The 12591-nt window shown below is 38.4% G+C and overlaps 1 non-coding gene and 1 pseudogene across 1 annotated transcript; one reads left to right on the forward strand and one right to left on the reverse strand.

The window, feature by feature from the left end:
- Positions 1-9: 9 nt before the first annotated feature.
- On the reverse strand, positions 10-2820 carry LOC124681460 (annotated as a pseudogene).
- A 6668-nt stretch (positions 2821-9488) lies between these two features.
- TRNAC-GCA lies at positions 9489-9559 on the forward strand. The gene has a single exon. It is a non-coding gene; the product is annotated as a tRNA-Cys (tRNA).
- Positions 9560-12591: the final 3032 nt, after the last annotated feature.

A 12591-nucleotide genomic window follows, 5' to 3' on the forward strand; every position in this document is an offset into this window, starting at 1 on the left:
AGCACCAGCCTTCTCTTTTTTTTCTTGTTCCCAATTCACTACTAAGCAAGTTCTAACAAATTGACTATTTGTGTGATAAATTCTTTGAGTTAACTTGCTATTTTCATGAGAAATAAAATTGACAAGTCGAAGTTGGAGATTATCTTCTTCTTGCAAGAGATCTTGCGGGAAAAGTGTTGCTAAATTTCTCCCTTCGTCCATTTCATATGCGACTGCAGGGCGAATGGAAACAAAATACTTTTCCTTGCTCTTGATAATTTTTTTCCGTTGAACATAGACCCAATTTTTGCTTTTTTTGATTCCTTAGAATCCTTTTTTTGTCTTTCTGGTGGTATCAAACAGCCGCCTAATACCTTATCTGCCTCTTCAGGAAAATGAATATCGCCGGAAAATATTTTGAGTTCTGTATGGCTTTTTTTCTCTTCACTCGGACCAGTCCACCTAGTCGACTTCTTGTATTTTTTGTGAGTTGTGTATCCACTCCAATAATACTATTGTCAAGTACCTTTAGGGATGAGGATCTCGGCAAGATATGCAGTTCTTGAAGAATGAAAAAAAACCGATCTACTTCTTTTGGTATTTTAGACTAAATTCTTTTGTTCCTCGATGCTCAATCAAACCTTCCTTTTTGAAGATAGAATCTTCCTCTGGGCTCTCGTATTCGTCCTCGGATTCCTCTTCTAAGTCTTCCTCTAAAGTCCCATATTTGTCCTCTGAGCTTTCCCCGGGACTCCCATAGTCGTCTTCTGAGTCTTCCTCTAGAGTTCCATATTTACTCTCTGGGCTCCCATATTCGTCTTCTGAGTCTTTCTCTAAAGTCCTATATTCGTTCTCTGGGTTCCCATATTCGTTCTCTGGGCTTCCATATTCGTCTTCTAGGGTTTCATATTCGTATTCGTCCTCTCGGGTCCTATATTCCTCTTCTAGGGTCTCATATTCGTCTTCTGAGTCTTCTTCTCGAGTCCTATATTCTTCCTCTAGGGTCCTATATCTAAATTTAACAATTCCGGAACCCTTTTTATCTTTTCTGTATCGTGGATCGTCAAAATAAGCAAAAATAGTATTTCTACGTAAAACACCCATAAAGGGTATTTCAATCGAAATCCCCAAACAGGATATTAGTTCTTTCTCTTGTTCTTGATGATATTGTAATGGAATGACGAACCTATTTCTTCGCTTTTTCGCTAACAAATCTGAATTCTCTTTAAAAATAGAAGGATAGATCAAATTCCAATGGCCATTAGGCATGATTCGAACCAACGTTGAATAATCAAAAATTTCCCTATCTTTTTTACCATAAGTATTCATTTGATCTTGATCCTTGTGGAGTGAAAAAGACGCTATACTGGATCTGCATCTACTTACTGACAATATCCATAAATGGCTTGTTTTTGGTAATCGACGAAGATTACCATATTGATATTCGGGCGCATGGTAAACATCAGTACTCCAGTGCATTTCGCCGTCTGATTCGGAATAAATATGCTTTTGTACCCTTTCTTTAAAATGTAAAGTGGGGGTTCCGGCACGAATCTCCGCAATTACTTGTTCAGATTTTACATATTGATCATTTTGGACTAGAATCAAGCTTTTTGAGGGAATATTTACACTATATAGAATATCCTGACTCTGAATAGTTACATGCAAGTCTATATAACATAGAAAAGCAGGCTGTCCATGACGGGTACGTGTGGGGTGAACCAAATTCTCAGTGAATTGGATTTTTCCATTCGAAGGGGATCGTACAAGGTCAGCAGTACCCCCTGTGAATACTCCGCCAGTATGAAAAGTTCTTAATGTTAGTTGAGTACCTGGCTCCCCAATTGATTGACCCGCAATAATACCTACGGCTTCTCCCAATTCGACCAGATCACTATGAGTGGGACTCCGGCCATAACATAATTGACAGATCCAAGAAGTGCTCCGGCAAGTAAAGGGGTTCTAATATATATTGGTTGTGCTAGAAATGGTTGTGCTCGAAAGGCAGTTATGAATCGATTGACTAATCCAATTCCAATATCTTGATTTCGAGCGGCAATGCATCGTGAACCGATATATATATCGTCTGCTAATACACGACCAATTAGTGTTTGGACAAAAAGTTTTTCCGTCATCCCATTTTGAGGACTCACAGAAATACCTCGGATAGTACCACAATCTCTTCTACGCACAATAATATGTTGAACTACTTCAACAAGTCTACGTGTAAGATATCCAGCATCTGCTGTTCGTACAGCAGTATCTACAACCCCTTTGCGAGCTCCATAGCAGGAAATTATATATTCTGTCAAAGAAAGTCCCTCGCGTAAATTGCTTTGAATAGGTAAATCAATCATTTGTCCTTGAGGGTCCGCCATTAATCCTCTCATACCTACTAATTGGTGTACCTGAGATGCATTTCCTCTGGCTCCTGAAAAAGACATTAGATAGACTGGATTAGAAGGATCCGTTATCCGAAAATTCGAATTCATTTCTTGTTTCAAATATTCACTTGTCGCATACCATATCTCAACGGATTGGCGTAATTTTTCTACCGCGTGTATCGCCCCATAATAATAGTGTTTCTCCAAAAGAAAACTCTGTTGTTCCGCGTCTTGGACTAACCATCCCTTAGAGGGTATTGTTAAAAGATCCTCGATTCCTAACGAAATGGATGTAGTAGTGGCTTGATGGAAGCCCAGAGTCTTTAGTTGATCCAGTATATGGGATGTATATCCCATTCCAAAATGATCTATTAATCTGCTAATAAGCCGTTTCATACCAGTTCCGTCTATCTCTTTATTATGAAAGACCAGATTGGCCCGTTCCGCCATACATAAGTACCCCTTTTCGGCTGAGTAGGATTCGACAATTGCTGAGTAGGATTCGACAATGGGCTTGAGTCAGTGATTTGAAAATTTAATTAACTTCATTTCCTTAATCTCAATCTTAATTCGCGCGGCAAAAATGATGATACTAGGGAAATCGGAATGCCCCCCGAAAGGGGAGGGGCATCGCCGAATCTAACTTCCTGGTTTAGATAGTGTATGAATAGGCCTGACTAAATCCTTGTATGGCTTCCTCTAGTTCTCTATAAAAAGAAATATGACCAAGAGTGGTTCGAATGTATATAGAACGAATTTCTTTTTTCTATTTCCCACTATTAGATAGTGGGCATAAATCTCATGATAAGTCCCCAAAGATTCATATTGAACTTCAATCGGAACTTCTCTTGACCCAATGACGCGTTGATCCAGTTTCCATCGTAGCCACAAGGGACTGTCTAAACTGATGAGTTTCTGTCTATAAGCTCCCAGTGCATCATAAGAACTAAAAAAGTGGGGTTCTTTATCTTTCATATTGTAATTCACTTTTTTAGTTGGATAGTTTACGCAACTATTATATCTATTTGCACAAATACCTCGGCGGTTTCCAATCGTTAATACATAAAGCCCGATAAGCATGTCTTGGGTTGGTACGCAAATAGGATCTCCGATAGCGGGAGATAAGAGATTCATATGAGAAAACATAAGTAAACGGGCTTCCGCCTGAGCTTCTAAGGATAAAGGTAGATGAACAGCCATTTGATCCCCATCAAAGTCTGCATTGAAACCCTTACACACTAATGGGTGTAAAGAAATAGTACGCCCCTCTACTAAAGTGGGTTGAAAAGCCTGTATGCCTAATCTATGCAGGGTAGGTGCTCTATTTAACAGTACAGGATGTCCTCGCATAACTTCTTGAAGTATTTCCCATACAATGGGTTCCTTTTCCCAAATTTTCCTTTTAGCAATCCTTACATTAGAAGTAGCGCGTTTCGTGATTAAATCGCGAATTACAAATAGCTGAAAAAGCTTTATTGCTATCTCTAGAGGTAATCCACATTGATGTAATGAAAGCGAAGGACCCACAACAATGACAGAACGCCCCGAGTAATCGACCCGTTTCCCAAGCAGAGTCTCGCGAAACCTTCCTTCTTTACCTTCAATTACATCTGAAAGTGATTTGTATACTTTATTGTGACCATCCCTCATCGGTTGCCCGCGGGACCCACTATCAAGAAGTGTATCCACGGCTTCTTGTACCAATTTTTCCTGGCACATTACTAAATCTGCTGGCGCTAATTCACTTCTTTTTAATAGATAGGCAAGGTTGTTGTTCCGACGGATAACTCTCTTATAAAGTTCATTAATGTCCGAAGTTACTACTTTATCTCCAGACCTATAAACAATGGGTCTCAATTCGGGAGGAAGAACCGGTAATAAGCACAAAACCATCCATTCTGGTTCTACATTTGTTTGAATAAAATGTTTCGCCAATTGCATGCGTCTAATCAAAAAACTTTTCTTATTCGTCTTTTTCTATCTTCCCATTCATCTCCACTATACCCCTCGTCTTCTAATTCCTTCCATTCGACCAAGGAATTCTCTATAATAATTCGCAAATCCAAATCTGCTAATTGTTCTCTAATAGCACCTGCTCCTGTTGCAATTTCCCGATTTCGAAATGTTGCAAAGCCTGGGGTAGAAAAAAAGGGAGAAATGCTGTGGTTACAGGATGCAATTTCCTCTTCGAATAAACCTCGTAATCGTAAAAAAGTGGGTTTTTTAGTGCTGGGCCTAGCAAAAGAGAAATCGCCGTATACTAGGCCTTCCAACTTCTTAAGAGGTTTATCTAAAAGATTCGCGATATAACTAGGAAGACCTTTCAAATACCACACATGAGTCACGGGACATGCGAGTTTGATGTATCCCATTTGATATCTTCGTATCCGAGAATCCACAAATTCTACTCCGCATTTTTGGCAAAATCTTTCGTCTTCGTTCTCAGCTCCGCTCGCTCGAGAATTGCCACAAGCGCAAATTCCGCTTTTATGGGTCCAAAGATTCTTTCGCAAAACAATCCATCTTTTTCTGGTTTATCGGTTTTATAATGAAAAGTAGAGGGCCTTGTGACTTCGCCAACGACTTCTCCATTAGGTAGGTTTTTGTTAGCCCAAGCCTTTATTTGTTGAGGGGAAACGAGTCCAATTTGAAGTTGTTGATGTTTATATTGGTCAATCATAAAATAGAAATAAGAAAAGAATTTATATTTATTCCGATCAAACTTCCTCCCTAGTAACCTGGAAGTTCTTCTCAGATACAAGGAAATGATTCAGTTCTAGAGCCAAAGATCGTAGTTCTCGAACGAGCACTCGAAAAGATTCTGGAGGATCCTCGTGATTAGGTATTCTTTTTCCCCAGATCGTAGCATTAAGTATTTCTTGGCGAGCTATAAGATGGTCAGACTTATAAGTAAGTATCTCTTGTAAAATATGAGCAACACCAAATCCTTCTAAAGCCCAAACTTCCATTTCTCCTACTCGTTGTCCCCCTTGCTTGGCTCTTCCTCTAACGGGTTGTTGTGTAACAAGTGAGTAGGGCCCAGTCGAACGCCCATGAATTTTCTCATCAACTTGATGAATTAATTTTAAGATATAGGACTTCCCTATTAGAACAGGTTGTTCGAAGGGGTCTCCTGTTCTTCCATCAAATATTCTGCTTTTTCCCGGGTACTCGGGTTCAAATACCCATGGATTTTTTGTTTCTTTACTGGCTTCATATAATTCTGAAAACACAAGTTTTCTTGAAGCCTCTTGCTCATATCTCTCATCAAAGGGTGCTATTCTATAATGTTTCTTTAGCAGATCCCCCGCTAATCCGAGCGAGCTTTCAAATATTTGTCCCACATTCATTCGGGAGGGTACTCCTAAGGGATTGAAGACCATATCAACAGGTGTTCCATCTTGCAAATAGGGCATATCTTGCCTAGGCAAAATTTTGGAAATGATTCCCTTATTCCCATGTCTTCCAGCTACTTTATCCCCAACTTTGATTTCACGTTTCTGTAAAATATATACACGAACCATTATGTCGAGGGGGTCCCTCTGGATCCATTTCACATCGATAACGCGCCCTCTTCCGCCTATAGGTAATTTGAGAGAAGTTTCTTTTGAAGTGGATACCTCAAGGCCAAATATGGCCCGTAGTAATCCAGCTTCCGCGATATACGACGATTCACTCGCTATCTGAGGCGTTAATTTACCTACTAAAATATCACTAGTTTCTACCCAGGATCCCAACCTAACCACTCCATTTCTGTCCAAATTGCGGAGTAAATGTGCTTCTAGATGTGGTATTTCTTTAGTTATTTTTTCAGCGGAGCCTTGGCTTGTCGTATCCGTCTGAATTTCATATTTCCGGATGTGAAAAGAGGTATAAATATCTTCATATACCAAACGTTCGCTAATTAGTACTGCGTCTTCAAAATTGTAACCTTCCCATGGCATATAAGCTACTAATACGTTTTTTCCTAAAGCAAGTTCCCCCCCAACTGTAGCAGCTCCCTCTGCTAAAATTTGTCCTTTTTTAATGGATTTACCCCGTGGAACCCGCGATTTTTGGTGCATACAATTATTTTTGTTAGAGCGACGGTGGTTAACTAAAGGAATACTTAGAGTCTTCCCACTACTTGATAAAAGGATCTTATGACTATCAGTAGAAAGGATCTTTCCCTCGCGTTCGGCTATAACGGAAACCCTCGAATCTAGAGCTGTTTGGCGTTCCAATCCAGTTCCAACAATGCACTTCTCGGACCGAGAAAGGGGAACTGCTTGGCGCTGCATATTAGAACTCATTAAAGCCCGATTCGCATCATTGTGCTCAATAAAAGGAATGAGAGAACCTCCAATAGAAAAATATTGGAAAGGAAAAATACTTCTAACATGAATCTGTTCCCATGCAATAGTCAGGAATTCTTGACGGTATCTAGCTGGAACAACCTGCTCTTCCTGAATACCTTGATTCAAGGACAAAGAATTTCCTGCTGCTATCATATAATATTCATCTCTATTTGGTGATAGATAAACTACCTGTCTTGATTTTTTTTTTTTTGCTTTCTCAGCAGATATTTCATAAAACGGGCTCTCTATGGATCCCCACAAGTGATTAATTCTCGCATGAATTGCTAAGGATCCAGTAAGTCCAACATTGATTCCTTCAGACGTGTCAATTGGACAAATACGCCCATAGTGACTCGGATGAATATCTCGGCTCCGAAAACTTGAAGTTCTCCCTGTCAACCCTCCAGGACCTAAACAGCTCACTTTTCGCCCATGAACAGTTTGTGTCAATGGATTCGTTTGATCAAAAACTTGAGATAACGGGTATGTGCCAAAAAAGGTCTCATAAGTAGTTATTAATAAAATCGAAGTTGAAGTTGGAGTTACCAAAGTTTGGGGAGTCGGTTTCGATTGACGTATGAATACTCTACGGATAGTTTTTTGAACTGCATGTTGTAAACGACCAAGAGCCAGTCCAAATTGATCTTGTAGCAGATCCGCAACCGAACGAATACGTTTATTTTTCAAGTGATTCATATCGTCATCGTCAAGTATACCCGTTCCAAATTTCATTCCAATCAAATGATCTGTAGCGGCCAATACATCTCGTGGTAACAAGAATGTATTGTTCTGAGGTATATCAAGATTAAGCCTCCGATTCATATTTCGGCGACCAATCCTTCCTAATTCACATTTTTGCTGAAAAAATTTCTTTTGTAATTCCTCACATAAGGACTCCGAAAATACCAGGTCCCCACCTACACAAGCAAATTGTTGATAAAACTCCAAAATAGCTTTTTCTTTTGACTCAATCCTCTTCTTTTCCTTAGCATTCGGGAAAGACAAAAAAATTTCAGGGTAGGAAACATTATCTAGAATTTCTCTTAGATTCGAACCCATAGCTGATGATAGAACTAGAATAGATATCTTTTGTTTTCTACTCACGCGAGCCCATATCCTTTCTTTTTTATCAATTGCTAATTCTGATCTTCCTCCCCAATCTGATATTATAGTCCCGGTGTAGATAGAAATTCCCTTATGATCTAATTCCGAGCGGTAGTAAATACCAGGACTTAGCAATATTTGATTGATCACAATTCGGTATATTCCATTTATAATAAAGGTTCCTAAGGAATTCATTATAGGAATGTTTCCAATAGAAATGGTTTGCTTTTGCACATCGAAACCGAAAATTAATCTCGCGGATACATATAATTCGGAAGAATAGGTAAGTGATTCATACACAGCATCCCTTTCTTTTATCGAGGGTTCTAGCAATTGATATCCTTTCGCAAATAATTGAAATGCAATTTCGTGATCTGGATCTTTAATTGCTGGAAACTTGTTAAGTTCTTCTGCCAGGGCTTGATTAATGAACCTGCAAAATCCCTCGAATTGGATCTGACTAAATCCGGGTATTGTGGACATTCCCTCGTTTCCATTCCGGAGCATCTTAATCTTAAGTTTCCTGTTTATCAAAGAAAAATTCCATTATCAGCTCATTCTTCATCAATCCCTACGGATCGATCTAGCAATCATGGAATCTATATTCTGTTTACTGAATCACATGAAATTCTAGGGAACTCCACATACGTATTTCATATATGTATTTCATACATATGAATAGAGACCATTTTTACGAAAGTTCGAGTTTGCCAGGGGTACAAATGGAATGAAAATGAATTGATAAAACATTCCTAGAAAAAAATTATGCCAATTAGACTTTCATGATATTCTAATCAGATTGGATGGCAAAGATTTCTCATTTTATTTCCTTTCTATTAATGTAATAAAGCCATAATTTAATATAATAAATAGACTAGAAAGTTTGAGAAAGTTTGGCTTTACTTCGATTTAGAATAGCGCGCTTACTTTAAATTTCAAAAAAGAATTTGTGGGTTCTTTTTTATTTTGGAGTAGTAGAATTGCTATAAAATTTAGGATTTCCTTGTAGAATTATAAAATAAAGTAAGTCCTTTTTTTAAGTACATGCCAATCTAGTTATCTACCTCTCCACATAGCCATGCTTTTCTTTTATCGTAATTTCTTTCACTTGGACAGACCAAGATAGTCAGGTTATACTCTATATCAGAGCAAATTTCCTTTTTTTTTATTCAAGATATTTAATGCTTTGAAAAATGAAAGCACGATTCCCCATAGAGATATGTACATAAGGGGGATCTTTGGATAATAATGCTGTTCAGGCCTAGAGTTTATCTATACACGGATTAGGCATAAAGCCATAATAATTTTATTATGCCATTAAAAGGACGGGGGAGATAATACCTATTTAAGTTTAAGAGTCGTTCACTACTGCAATTAAAAAAAGATAGAATTCTAGTTAATGGTTCCAATTTGTTCTGAATTTTTCAGCCTGTGACTATAAATCCACTTTTTCTCCTTTTTAATCTCAATAGAAAGAAACAGAAAGTTTTATTGTGTTAACAATGTATGTTTTAAGATAGAATCTATTGAAGAGAGTAATAGAAACTGGAGCAAAAAAAGCAGGAATCTTTTTTTTTTTAGATTGGAAAAAAGTAAGGTAGAATTATATTCAAAATAAAAGGGTTTTTCGTAAGAAAACGTGGATGAATACTTCCTCTTTTCTCGATTTTCCCTCGGATTTTTTGGCGGCATGGCCAAGCGGTAAGGCAGGGGACTGCAAATCCTTTATCCCCAGTTCAAATCTGGGTGCCGCCTCATCAATAAAATACTTAAGTTTAATAAAATACTTAGGTTTTATAGTACTGATCGAACTCGATAAATTCGTACTCTGCATAAGTTCGGGGAAGAGAGTAACTAGGCCTGCTGATACTGGGTTTTGAGAATCCATACCATAGTTCTATCCTTAAACTAGGGTTTGTTTTGGGGGTAGTGGCCAAAATGGTTACCAATAGGGATATTGGTTCGATTTGAGAATTGAAAACGACGAGGCTAAGATCCCAAAAATGCCTATCATTTTTTGCGTGAAAAGTAATGGCAACAACAAATCGGTGATGGTTTATCATATTTTTTGCGTGAAAAGTAATGGCAACAACAAATTGTTGATGGTTTATCATTTTTTGCGTGAAAAGTAATGGCTACAACAAATTGTTGATGGTTTATCATTTTTTGCATGAAAAGTAATGCCAACAACAAATCGGTGGTGGTTTATCATTTTTTTTTGCGCGAAAAGTAATGGCTACAACAAATTGTTGATGGTTTATCATTTTTTTGCGTGAAAAGTAATGGCAACAACAAATCGGTGATGGTTTATCATTTTTTTTGCGTGAAAAGTAATGGTAACAACAAATCGATGATGGTTTATCATTTTTTGCGTGAAAAATAACGCCTAAAACAGTTTATAATTTTTAGCGCGTGAAAAATAATACGAAAAACCGCCCTTGACATACTTAGAGGGTGGAAGCTAATTAACCGCCAACAGAGAGAGAGAGGGGTTATCCTCGCCCGTTCCCTATATCATACGATCAACGGTCGGTGGGCACGATCCGCGTGACATGGGCTAGACCAATCGGAGCGATGATGCACGTCCGAGAATTTGTGAAGAGAGAGGGCAAAACTGAGTACTATCAAGAAACCAAGGGCACCCGAGTAGTAAATAGACTAAGGGATTCAAATATGAGATTTAAAAAATGGAAAATGCGTGTTTTGTACAATGAAACCCATCTTGGCCTACCTCAAACTATTTGCAATACCAATATACATCGGTGTGAGAATTGTGGCCTCATTTAGACAAAGTATGATTTGGGGGAAATTGTTTTGGAAAGGGCTTATTGTGGAAAACCATGCACCTTCATAGCTACTAGGTGATTTGAGAAGTGGCAATTTGTGGTAAAACTTGATTTATCTATGATTTGAGAAGTGTCAATTTGTGGTAAAGACTCCATGAGATGACTGTGAATTTATCGTACATTATCTGGAGATTTGCTTCTAGATTTAACTACATACATATGAACCGAGAGGGAGTACTAGATTTGCTGCCATATTGGGCAAACAACGAGGGCCAAAAGGCACAAATAATTGAAGAAAGTCCGAAATGCAAGCTTCTCTAGATTTTATACTAATTTGGTGAAAAGGACCGAGAGAAAGAGGGGAAAAAGGTGCACTTAATAGGGATGCCAATTTGGGGCCGAGAGAGACGGAACCCGGCTCCTGCTCACGTGCAACCAAACGCTTCTCGTCCTGTCCCACGCGGTCCCTTTCTACCAGCCCCACGCGACGCGGGCCCACATGACTCGGCCCCACAAGACGCGGCCCCACACGTGACAGAACGTCAACTAAACGGGAATCCTGCCGTCTGAGCTGCTTCTGCGGGTTTCAAACAAGAGCTTGGGGAAAACTGAGGAAAAACTAAGGAGCTGGGGAAAACTGAGTACAACTAACGACCCGAGGGCACGAAAATAGAAATCCCTATCATCTTACGTACATGAATGAATGCAGACATCTGGTCTTGGATGGAGCAGGAAATGTACTATACTATTGAAGATCCACCCAAATCCCATTGGTATGTGGTTACATGCAGCTTGCAGTGTTACTGATGTCTTGATGTCAATGCAGGCTGCAGCACACGAGTTTTGCATGCAAGTGCAATATTGTTGTTCACAGAACTTGCAGGCTTTGTCGAAAAAGAACTTGCAGGCTGGCAACACATCCTAGAGAAAGCGAAACTCCCACCTGATGTTTATATACATTTAATTTGAAAATACATTACAGTGGAGCATTTAGGACGCGTGTTATAGTTAGATTGGACCATGAAACCCATTCATCACCAATGAGTCCACTCGAAGCATTTTTTCCTGGCTTGTATTAAAACATATAACCAGTTTGAAAGAACATTATTTGTAATTGATAATTGTTCTTATTGGTTAAAATACAATTGTTAGTGTTCTTGTTTATGGAGTCTAATCAATCAAAATATTTGTTCTTGCTATTGACCTGAAGAAGCTTTTATCTGTTTCTTGCACTTCCATGTTTTCATTATCTATGATCTCACTGTACCTCCTGATAACATCTTTTTAATTGTTTCAACTGCTTAATCTGGGTATTAGTGAAGCGTTTCCAATGTTCACATACTTTCTCAGGAATTTCTTTTGTTGTTTCTGAACTTTCTCATACTTTGCTAGAAGAGCATCACCGTGTGCCGAATAGTTATTTATCTTCTTTGTTTATCAGGAATGTCGGTAAACTTTGCCAAGTGAACTTGAAAATCGAGTGCAAGATCCTTCTTTCATAGCTGTATGTTTGTCTCAAAATATAATGTCCATCGTATGCCTTATGAAATAATTTAGATTTCACCCAGCTTGCAAAAATAAGTTATCCAATATGTATTCCACTAAATAGATAAATTTTTAATAGCCAGAAGCAGCTCGTGCATTATTTGGCACTAGTGCATCTTGGTGATCTTGTGGACCTATTAAGTGTCAAGAATGTCCTGGCAAAATTCTTATAGCTTGGCTAGGTTTGTATCATACATTTTAAAACTTGGTCTAACAGTTTTAATCTGAATCTTAAAAACTTAACAATTTAATTAAATCCACTTATTACCACTAAAAATTAATCTGCTTTCATCTGAAAGAATTTGGGATGCAGTGCAAAAGTTAAGATCTCTACTGTTTCCGCCATCAAGTTATTTTTTACTGCCCCTTGCAAAAAAAATTATGCATCACTAGCTGCAACTGCAAGTTAACTTTTTGTCGGACTTCTTATTGGTGCCAACCATCTAAGCCTTTACT

This window comes from Lolium rigidum, unplaced genomic scaffold, assembly GCF_022539505.1.
Source record: "Lolium rigidum isolate FL_2022 unplaced genomic scaffold, APGP_CSIRO_Lrig_0.1 contig_43076_1, whole genome shotgun sequence".
NCBI lineage: Eukaryota > Viridiplantae > Streptophyta > Magnoliopsida > Poales > Poaceae > Lolium > Lolium rigidum.